Source organism: Nematolebias whitei, chromosome 23 (assembly GCF_014905685.2).
Source record: "Nematolebias whitei isolate Nwh7 chromosome 23, NemWhi1, whole genome shotgun sequence".
Taxonomy (NCBI): Eukaryota; Metazoa; Chordata; class Actinopteri; order Cyprinodontiformes; family Rivulidae; genus Nematolebias; species Nematolebias whitei.
In genome coordinates this window covers 2,658,508-2,669,413 of record NC_056520.1, presented here as the reverse complement: position 1 = coordinate 2,669,413, position 10,906 = coordinate 2,658,508, and positions in this window count along the sequence as shown.

Below are 10,906 nucleotides of genomic sequence, written 5' to 3'. Positions count from 1 at the left end.
GGATCAAACCAGTTATCCAACAGGTCTTTCCCACAGTGACTGGGATCGAACCAGTTATCCAACAGGTCTTTCCCACAGTGACTGGGATCAAACCCAGAGCAGGTCGTCTCAACGGGGGTAAAGAATTCTCCGGCACATGTTGCAGCTTCGTGCACGCTCCTCGTGCGCTGCAGAGCCTGTGTGGCAGAACATTCATCAGTCTGCTTGTCTGGGGAAAACGTGCACGTGTGTTGTGGTCCTGCTGAAGGCGCCGGTGTGCACACTGAGATTCAGCTGGTGCGATCATGTCCGAGGGTTTCTGAGTGTCGGTTCCCTCTCCTTATGGGTTCCTGCACATCCACACTCACATGCGCCCCCATCCTGATACGTGCGTGCGCACGTGTGAGTTCCTCCATGTGTGTCTTCGGGGCTGGACGGGGATCCATCTGTGTCAGGTTAACCCTCCGGGAGCCTCTCCCAGCAGGTAGTCCAGGCCGGTCTAAATCATGTGGACGGACAGAAGCGTGAAATCCTTCCAGGCCCGGACAGATGTCTCTCTGCTCAGCTCGGCGTGGACTCCAGTGACCCCGCGGACCCGTCAAGACCCCCGAGGACTCCCAGAACAGGCAGCAGACCATGGCCAGGCCTGCCTACATTACATCACATTCAAAAAATCCCCCCCGAGAAAAAACTATGACGGGATTTACGACATTCAGGAACAGTTTTAACTGAAATACCAATAAAAAGTTTGATATGGTGCATTTCACGTTACTGGTAATCAGCGCCGATAACTAAAGGAACTGCAGTTCCTCCGAAAATGAACTGTGAACACTTGTTGCTGAAGAACAGCTGAAATTAGCAACAACAACAAAAAATGCTGAATTTCAGCTGAAATGGAAGAACAAGCCTAAAGAAGAAAGCAGAAAGAACACGTTTGCTGAATTAGGTTTACAGTAAATAAGCAGAAAATAAGAAAGTAGCTAAAAAAAGTCTGAAGTGAGCAAAACTTAGCTGAAAGGAAGCTGAAAAGGCAAAAAGAAGTTTAAGCTACCAGAAGGAAGCGGAAAGAACTGAAATGAGCTAACAATGGGGAATAAGCTGAAAAAGCTAAAATTAGCATCAAAAGAGCTAAATAGTAGCTGAAAGAGCTGAAATTAGTAGAAATAAGCTGAAAGGAGCAACAAGCTGAAATTAGCATAAAGAAGTTAATTTGGCTGAAAGTGGCAGAAATTAACATGAAAAACTTGAATTTATCAGCAAACAGCTGAAATTCGCTAAAAAGCTATCTGAAAAGTTAGAACAAGCTTAAATTAGAAGAAAGCAGAAAGAACGTTTGCTCATTACCACAAAACTGTGGAAATTATTTGAAAAAAGCAGAAATCATATTAAAAATACAGTCAAAAAGTAGCTAAAAAGGCAGAAAGAAGCTTAAATTACCACGAGGAAGAGGAGAGAGCACATTTTTGCTGAATTAGGCTGAAAAATATTACATTTTTGCAATAAATGTGGGATTAGCTAAAAAAAAAGCTAAAGTTTGCGCAAAACAGCGAAGTAGTAGCTTAACACTAGCAGAAATAAGCTAAAACGAGCATAAAAAGATGAAATTAGAATAAATAATTTAACTAGGCTGAAACAGCTGAAATTAGCTAAAGAAACATGCTGAATTGTAGCTGAAAAGGAAGAACAACCCTAACGTAACAGCAGAAAGCTCAAAGAACACTTATTTACTGAATTAGGTTTAAATCCGCAGGAATGAGAACAAAAATTAGGAAATCAGCTAAAATAGCTGAAATGAACAAAAAATAGCTGAAAAGTAGCTAAAAAGACAGAAGCTCAAACTACCAGAAGGAAACGAAAAGAACTGAAATGAGCTTTAAAAAAATATGTAATTAGCTGAAAAAGCTAAAAATAGCAATGAAAGGAGCATAACAAGCTGAAATTAGCATAAATAAGTTAATTATGTTATAATTAAGCGCAAAACGTTTAATTGTGTTTTTTAATAAAAGTGCCCGTGACTTTGAACTCTATGGGGCAGAGATTTTTGTGAGAGTAGAAGCTGAAAGGTGACGAGGCAGCTCTTACGTGATATTAAGAAGCTGAAAGTGACTAAGGGGAGTAGTGGCACAGAGGTTAGAGAAGGCTGGCTTGTGATTGGAAGGTCGCAGGTTCAACTCCATGTACTGACAATATCAAAATGTGGGTGGGATAGGTGAAGCACCCACACCTGCCTCTACCCTCATTTGCCCCATTCTGGGCTCTTGAGCAAGGCACTTAACCCCCACCATCTGCTCCCCAGGGCACCCTAGATGGCAGCTCTGCTCCACAAAGAGGGCTGTGGTAGCTCGGAGGTCTATGGTTGTGTCAGGAAGAACATCCGACGTAAAAATAACTGCCAAGTCTTTGTGCAAGATAGTTCGCTGTGGCCCTGACGCAGAGAGCAGCCAAAAGAAGCGACTGTTATGTTTAAAATCAGTGTTTATGTAAATATTTTCAAATCACATATCCGTATAAGTTTTATTCTCTTAAGGCAGCCATATTTGTTCATAATGTTATTACTAATAGGCCTGAGAGTTACCGGATCCAAGCAAACAGTTACCGGAAGGCACACTGTCAAAATAAGAGTTCCCAGATCCTGTTCAGGCAGGATCCAGCTCAATTTAAGCCCCGCTAATGAGCGCCAACATGTCCACATGCTAATGCTACTAACATGCTTTATCAAGATGTCATCCTTTTTTAAACCAATTGACAAATCTAGACTAATAAAATCGAAAAGTGGGTTAATTATGTATTTAAACAATTTGTAATGCGCATTAACTTAAATCTTAATGTTAAGATAATTTATAATCTGCTAGATGTGTTAGCGCCACGCTAATGAGCGCTAAAATGTATGTTGTGCTAAACTCACACGCTACATCAAGATTTAAGCCTTATATGACAAATATAGTCCAATAATAGTTGGAAAAAGGGTGTTGCAAGTGATAATTAATACTTGTGTATTTGAGCATCTCAATACTTTTGAAATTTAACATTAAGATATTTGATAACAGCCAGATGTGCTAAGATGTCCGTTTTGCTATTCAATTAAATTCAGTTCAGTTTATTTATTTAGCACCAAATCACAACAAAGTTGTGTCAGGGCACTTTACAGGAACATTCACATACACAGAAAACCCAATTAGTAAAGTTCTCTATCTAAGCTAATATGCTTAATAACATTTAGACCTGGTTTTTATTTTCAAATATAGTAATTGACAAGTTGGAAGATGTGTAAGTTTTAGGGTTATACTGATTAAGTGACAATAAATTATTCAAATTGACAGCTGCATCGTTTTATTTAGGGTAGAAAAAAAAGAGCTATAGATATATATATATATATATATATATAGAAAAAAGCTAGTTTGCGTAATGTCTGCTGTATTGATGTTTATGCATTCTGTCATTAATAGCTTGATAAAATCATTGGCATGAAACTAAAATAAAACTAGGGTTCATTATGAGTTATAACATGTGCTTAATTTGAGCTGGATCCTGCAGGAACAGGAGCTCTTATTTTGACAGGGTGCGTTCCGGTAACTATTTGCAAGGCTCCCGCTTGAATCCGGTAACTCTCAGGCTTACTAATAATAAAGTTATGAACAAATATGATGCCTTGAACAAATAAAATTATATTGGATATATAAACTGAAAATAATTACATAAACACTCATTTTAAACACAACAGTCACTTACGAGCATATGAGCTGCCTCTTCAAGTAGCATTCCCGAGACTACCTTAAAAAAATCTCCGCTCCTAAAAGAGTGGTGGGAGTGAGCGCCGAGCTAACCAGGAAGTCGTACGCGAGCAGGAGCCCACAGCCGCAGGCAGGCGCCAGGAAGTTTCACATGTAGAGTCAGACAACAACGAGCAGAGACTTAATTGACGGAAACATCAAGTAAGGGGGAGGGGGGACTGTTTACAAATGTAGGTAAACATAGATGTTTAACAACCCATTAAAACGCATCAAAATGCAGGAAATGGCATCTACTTTATTCAAAATCCTCTGGGGGAGTAACCCAAGACCCCCCGACCCCATCCCCCCGCTTGCTATTTGTGTTCCGGCATTGATCGGTTTACAAATTAAGCCCTGGTTATATTGATCAAGTAACAGTAAGCCACTAACATTAACTAATAGGCTTTTTTAATGGATATGTAAAGGTAATGTTTGATACAATGTTTGCTAAACTAATGCTTCCTAGCATGTCTACTCTAACGACAGCAAGCGAATAATCAAGAATTGTCCCATTCAGGGCGAGTTCTGATTAAAACACCGCTGCTGTGGTCGTTTCCACTCGAGGCCTCCGTCATCAGCTGACTGAGCTGGTGTCATGAGTTTGGCCTGTGTGGCTCAGCCATAGACCTAATAGGTTCCAGCTGGGATTGTGTGTCGGTATTTAAACCTCAAGTGGAAAAGTGGCTGTAAAATCAAACCACCTGGTGAGTCTGAGCTACTGGGGAGAGTGAAATTATGGCAGACGATCCAGACACTAGAAACCTTGGTGAGCTTGCAAGGACAGTTTGGCAAATGGTTTCTACTTTATTGAATTCTGACGGCACTTTATAATGTATTTTAATCATCTTGCGAGAAAAGAAAACAAACAAATCTAGTTGGGTTTTACATCTATATTAGAGTTAATCTGCTATGTTTTTGATAATATATCATTTAGCACCAAATTTTAATTGAAGTAGTGGTGTGTATGCATGTGTGCCGCAGCTAATGGCTGTAATTTTATTGGCCTGATAATTGCCACGAGTGTAGCTACAGACAGGGGCGAATAATTCTTTTACAAGGAGCATGACAGAAGAGATGGCATGCACCACTTGGATTTCACGTTTGTCCCAAGAGACGTCTCACCAGCAAATAGATTCTGGCGCAAACCCGTAGTGGTTGTCACATTAAGAGTATCCATGTTCAGGCCGGTATTTTTAGCTAGAAAATACATTTAGAAAACAGTACATTTGAAAGGACGAGCTCTTGGGACATTTTAGGAAGTAAGACTTGCACATCGACTTGTGTTGATGGAGGGAGGCACATTGTGCCATCCATCATCCCCACTAGGTTATACACTATCTAAGGCTTGGTTTTAATTGTCTAGTACCCTCATAAAACAAGTCAGCGTTAGCTTACAGGCTGGGAAATAAAAAAGTTCTTGTTCGCTTCCTATGCACACGCACAAATACGCCCACTCCTCGGTGTTATCAGCGTGCCACACTGCATCCATCAAAAACTCGTCTCCACCGGCCAACAGCCTGGGCTGGAAAACGGCGCAGTTGATGAGCTGGTGAGAGATATTTACGAGGATCCTTAAAACCAGTGGGAAAGAGCCCAGGCAGATGACTCTAACTGGAGGCAGCTCGGGCTGTTTTTCCTCTATTTTGTTCCTCACAATAGCACCTAACATGTTACCCCTCCTCAGCTGTCATTTTGGGGAGCGAGTTTTGCAGTTACGTGGAAATATATCCCCTTAGATGAGTTTTTCTGATTTAGCAGGTAAGCCCCTTGTGTTGGGTCTTGGGTGGATATGTGACATTGCGTTTTGGTGCCAGACAGGCTCAAAATATTGATAGTAATAACTTTTCCCACTGTTTTGAAAACAGACGGTGTTAAAACGAGCATTTTGAAACACCAAGGGCCTTCATTAAATGGAATCAGCTCTACAGTAGATAGAGGATAAGTATGCTACTGTTTCTTTCTAGGAAGGACTACCAGAGTGCGGGCCAATGTAGCCGTCAGTGTTTCCCCTACATTACTTGCCTTGGCAGGGTGCTCATCTCTTCTGCAGGTAAGGGTGGGAGGCTAAGAGTCAAGGAAATGGAGTTATTCCCCGATCTGTTACGTTAAGCACGATCCGTAGTGTACTTCCGGGTCGCATGGCTCGCCGTTGTTTATGAATAAAATCCATCTTAATTTACTTAGAAAAGCACGTGCTCCGTCTCCCCCGATTTTCACGTTGCTAATTTACGCCACTCGTATTTCCGTTACAAATCAATGGTTAAGATGATATGCGACGCATTAGGCCTGAACTGAATGAGGAAAAACCCCTGCAAGATACAGAATGAATCACTTCAACGGTGAAACAGCGCCGCTCAGTGGTGAAGCTGCGTATCATTTTAACCATGACGTAAATGTGTCAATGATTTTAACGGAAATACAAGTGGCGTAAATTAGCAACATGAAAATCGGCGGAGATAGAGCACATACTTTTCTAAGTAAATTAAAAACAGTTCTTATTCATAAACAGAATTATACTAGCACATTTTCCTTAATCTAGCATATTGAAGGGTGATCCGTGCAACCCGGAAGTATTCCTTTTAGCGCAGGCGTAAATGAGCTACACTACAGATCGGCTTCCGTAACAGATCGGGAAATGACAGAAGCTTTTTAGCTAGCGCAAGTGTATTGCACGCCGCTAGCTTAGTGCAGTTGTCGACCAGGGCGTGGGGAGTGGGGTGTTCGGTTTGGTTGGGCACAGTGAACACTGGCTGTAGTTCACTTTTACTGAAATTAAAATTATTTTTAAGACAGAAAAACCGTTCTAACAGGAACATGTAGCATCAACATAAGAGATGGCAACGTTTCTCATAACAGCAACGCAATTCAGAAGGTAACAAAGTTCATGCGCAGTCATCCAGGTATCAAATCCACTAATTCTAAGTCAGGTCATCTGGACAGGTTCTTTTTCATAGAGACATTTCGCCCTCTATCCGGAGGGCTTCATCAGTCTGAAGAGTAGTCTGAAGTGTCTTCAGAAGAAAGAGAGAGACACGAAGAAACGATAAAGAGGTCGATAATTTTCATTTATCATGCGATTAATTGATTTATTGTTTATCGCAACAGGCCTACAGACAATTCCAAATTCTTCCATAAATACATAAACAAGAATTCATTTTTCTGAAAATTGGATAAAGTTGCTGTTTGACATCCTTGTGGCAACTGCTCGAGCAAGCTAGAATGTAAGAGAGGAAATCAGTTCAGTAAGCTCAAACACTAAAGAAAACAACAAGTCGTCAGGCTGAGATAGACTGAGGAAAGAAGAGAATGACAGTGAGACGGAGCCAACTCGATTTGGTCCTCTCATCCGCCGTCTGGATCCCCGTACACGAAACATGTTGCGACTGAAAGCGACGGCGAGAGCGAGAGAAAACAGGAATCCCTGTAATCCATCTGGTCTCCTTATGCTGCTGTTTAGGCCCCGTGGTGACTTCAGAGATAGAAGATGAGCATGAAAGGGAATTACGGCAAAACCTTTTCACTGATTCCAAAAAAAGTCTGCTCCAAATTACTCAGAGTAAAAAAATACCCCCTCTAAAAAACCATCAACTTAAACAAGCTGCGTCTCCTTTCCTCTTCTCTCCAAGTTCATGACTTGAGTCCACCTCTGATGGATCGAACATGGCACTTATGCTAATTCGCCCACGTTTTTTTGGCTAGCGCTACACGCGTTCCTGTACGCTCAGCCGAGACTCCATTTGGAATGTGCAGTTGCGGCAGTAAAAGAAAACAGGACCAAAGTGTCTCACTGTGAAACTGTACCTGAATGCAAGCTCACGTTCAAATAAAGACCAAGAAGTTAAACGTCAAGTGTCTTTCTGGTCTGGAACTGAACAGGAGTCTTGTCCGAGGCAGCGCAGAGTGACGGATACTAGCATGTGGAGGAAGCAATTTTATCCACCGCCATGTGCAATGGTGGAGCCAGGGGGTGGTCAATGATGACCCTTGACTTCTCCTTTTTCTTTCAGCTTTTCCCTCTTCAGATGTCTCCACAGCGAGTCCTCCTCCGTCTCTCTCTGTCCTCTGCGTCCTCTGTCCTCACTCCAGCTACCTCCATGTCCTCTCCAACTACAACCATGTATCTCCTCTTTGTCTGTTTCCTGGCAGCTGCATTTCGAACATCCTTCTACCAGTATACCCACTGTCCCTCCTCTGGACATGTCCAAACCACTGTCCCTCCTCTGGACATGTCCAAGCCACTGTCCCTCCTCTGGACATGTCCAAACCATCTCGGTGTGTCCTCTCTAACTTTATCTCCCAGTTGTTCAACCTGTGCTGTACCTCTGATGATCTAATTCCTGATCTTCTCCATCCTTGTCACTTTTTGTCCATGTCTCTGTCTCCAGACCATACAACATAGCTGGTCTCACCACTGTCTTGTAAACTTTTCCTTTGGCTTTTGCTGACAGCCTTTTGTCACAAATCACTCATGAAACTTTTCTCCATCACTCCATCCTGCCTGGACTCTCTTCTTCACCTCTTCACCACACTCCCCATGTTCCTGGACAGTGGACCCCAAGTCCTTGAAGTCCTGCACCTTTGTGACCTCTGCTCCTTGCAGCCTCACTGTTCCACCTCCTCCCTCTCATTCACACACATGGACTCTGTCTTACTACGACTGATTTTCATTCCTCTTCTTTCAAGTGCATACCTCTACCTCTCCAAGTTCTCTTCCACCTGTTCCAATGGTGGCCTTTGCCACCATAAATTAATAATCAGGCCACCCCAATCGTTTGAGGAAACTAAACTTTTAAGCAATAAAAAAAACTAAAGCATAATTTCCTAAAATGATCGAGGCGGCCAGTTTACGCAACTATATGGTGGTGGCCATCTTGGATTTTAAAGTGGCAACCAATTTTCAATAGCGACCTTTCTTAGGCCTGGATGGAACCACACACCAAAATGGTTGTCATCACGTTACTTATATTTCAAGTCATATGGACTGACATATGGTGGCAGCCATTTTGGATTTTGATGTGGCAACCCAATATTTTTTGAAGTTATCCAGCTCAGAACACAGACGGATAGACGGAGGGTACTCCCCCAATTCGCTCTGCGATGGGGGACAAAAACAGACTGGGAAGCCAGTCTGTGTTTAGGTTGATGAATTTCAAAACACTGTTAGGTTTGGAAACAAAGTTCATGCTCAATCATCCAGGTATCAAATCCAATAATTCTCAGTCAGGTCATCTGGACAGTTTCTTCTTTTATATAGAGACGTTTCACCCTCTATCCAGAGGGCTTCATCAGTCCGTTAACTTATCTTAGCTTATCTTTTAAAAACTAAATATAATGATACATTTTGTCAAAATTATTTATCACAATACATAATAACATACGATATAGCTATCCAAGTTTAAAATATTAAGTTTTGTATGTGTCAAAGATTTAAAAAAAAAAAGCTTACTGAAGGTGTTATGTTTGAGGAAAGTGTATAAAATATAAAAACATTAACAGTCATCAAATATTATTGACAATAAATGTAAATATATAAAACCCTTTCTAATGTTTACTCAAATATCACCTCACAGTGAATTATGTTTTTGTTTCTGTGAGTGACTTTAGTCGTGCGTTCATTATTTTATCATTAAGGTTTAGCAGTGATTTTTAAAATTTTAAGACAAGTTAAAGTAAAATAATAATGCGACCGTCACTACAATAACTCTCCTGTTTGCGGCATGTTGTTTCCTAATGATGCTTTTTAAGTCTGGTTGTTTTTTTCAACACGCCACTTATCATTTATCCCCTCTCGTACAAAATAAAATAAAAGTAACTTCTATTGTCCAAGCCTCGTAGTTTGTTTTGAAAGGATTATAAAAAGTGTGCTTACAGGTGATCTCAGCAATAGGAGTTTCCCCTCCACGTTACTCCATGAACTGGTGACAGTGAAGGAATAAAAAAGATCCCCGGCTAGCTGCATTAGCAGCAGCACATGTCTCTGCGCCTGAAGCCCTTGTTTCATTTGAGGGTTTTTCAATGGCAGGACTTGATTTCGCTGCGAGTCCCGTTCATACGAACACAGTTATTTATAAGCAAAGTCAAGAAACAAGTACGCAAACGCCAGGTAAAACTGAGGCCAAAGTTCGTCAAGAAAATGTGCGCAGACATTCCAGTCAAAGTCATTTTGGATGAAAACCCGTGTAGTTTATTGGAATTGCGTTTCGTCAACTATTCCCCAGGAGTTAAAAGCTAAACATTTCCATAAACACTCGAGTGGCCAAATTTATGCGATTTAAAACTTGAATGACTTGTTTTTAGCTTTTTGTGTCTACCAGTGGTGTGATTGTGTGGGAGGAGGTACCTTTCTTGGTTGATGATGTCACTTGTACCACGGCCAGCTGTGACAGAACGCTGGAGAGCAATAAACTTTTTTTATTTTTTTGATTCTCACACGTTGGTTTTTAATTCGTCGGTGGGTCCCTAAGCTAACCGCTGTGTTTAGGAGGATGGTGCACACAGAAGGTACCGTAATTTCTGGACTATTGAGCGCACCTGAATATAAGCCCCGCCTACTGAAAAATAAGTACATACAGGCCGCACTTGTCTAAACGTCGCGGGTGTCCACGTTATAACATGAGACATTTACACAGAAAGATTTTTTAAACTTTTAGTTAAATATGTACCGGTAACATAAACAAATACATACAGTGATTTTTATTTATTTATTCTGAACCGTGTCTGTATTACAGCTGGTTAAAAAAAATTACAGTAGCCTACCAGGAAGTCACTAAAGATATTTTCATCTTCTTCCTGCGCACTATGGCCCCCTCCCTGGGGGCACAACGGTGAGGGGGGGGACTTCCTCCCCCTCTCCCCAAGGTTCATTGGTCCACTGTGACCTGATCAATAATTTCATTTGTCAGATTTTTTTTTTTTTTAACCTTCTTTTTTGGTCACAAGGCCCCCGCCAAGAGAGACGTGTATTTTGCAGCTGTGTGGGCACCCGGGTGAGACGAGGCAAAATGTTTTGTCGGCATCAAGCTCATTAGCACATAAAAAATAAATTAGTCGCAATATTGTATAAGCTGCGGTGTTGACAGTGTGTAAAAAAAAAAGAAGTGGCTTATAGTCCAGAAATTACGGTAGCTAACCGAACCAGCATCAGGTCAAAGGGGACG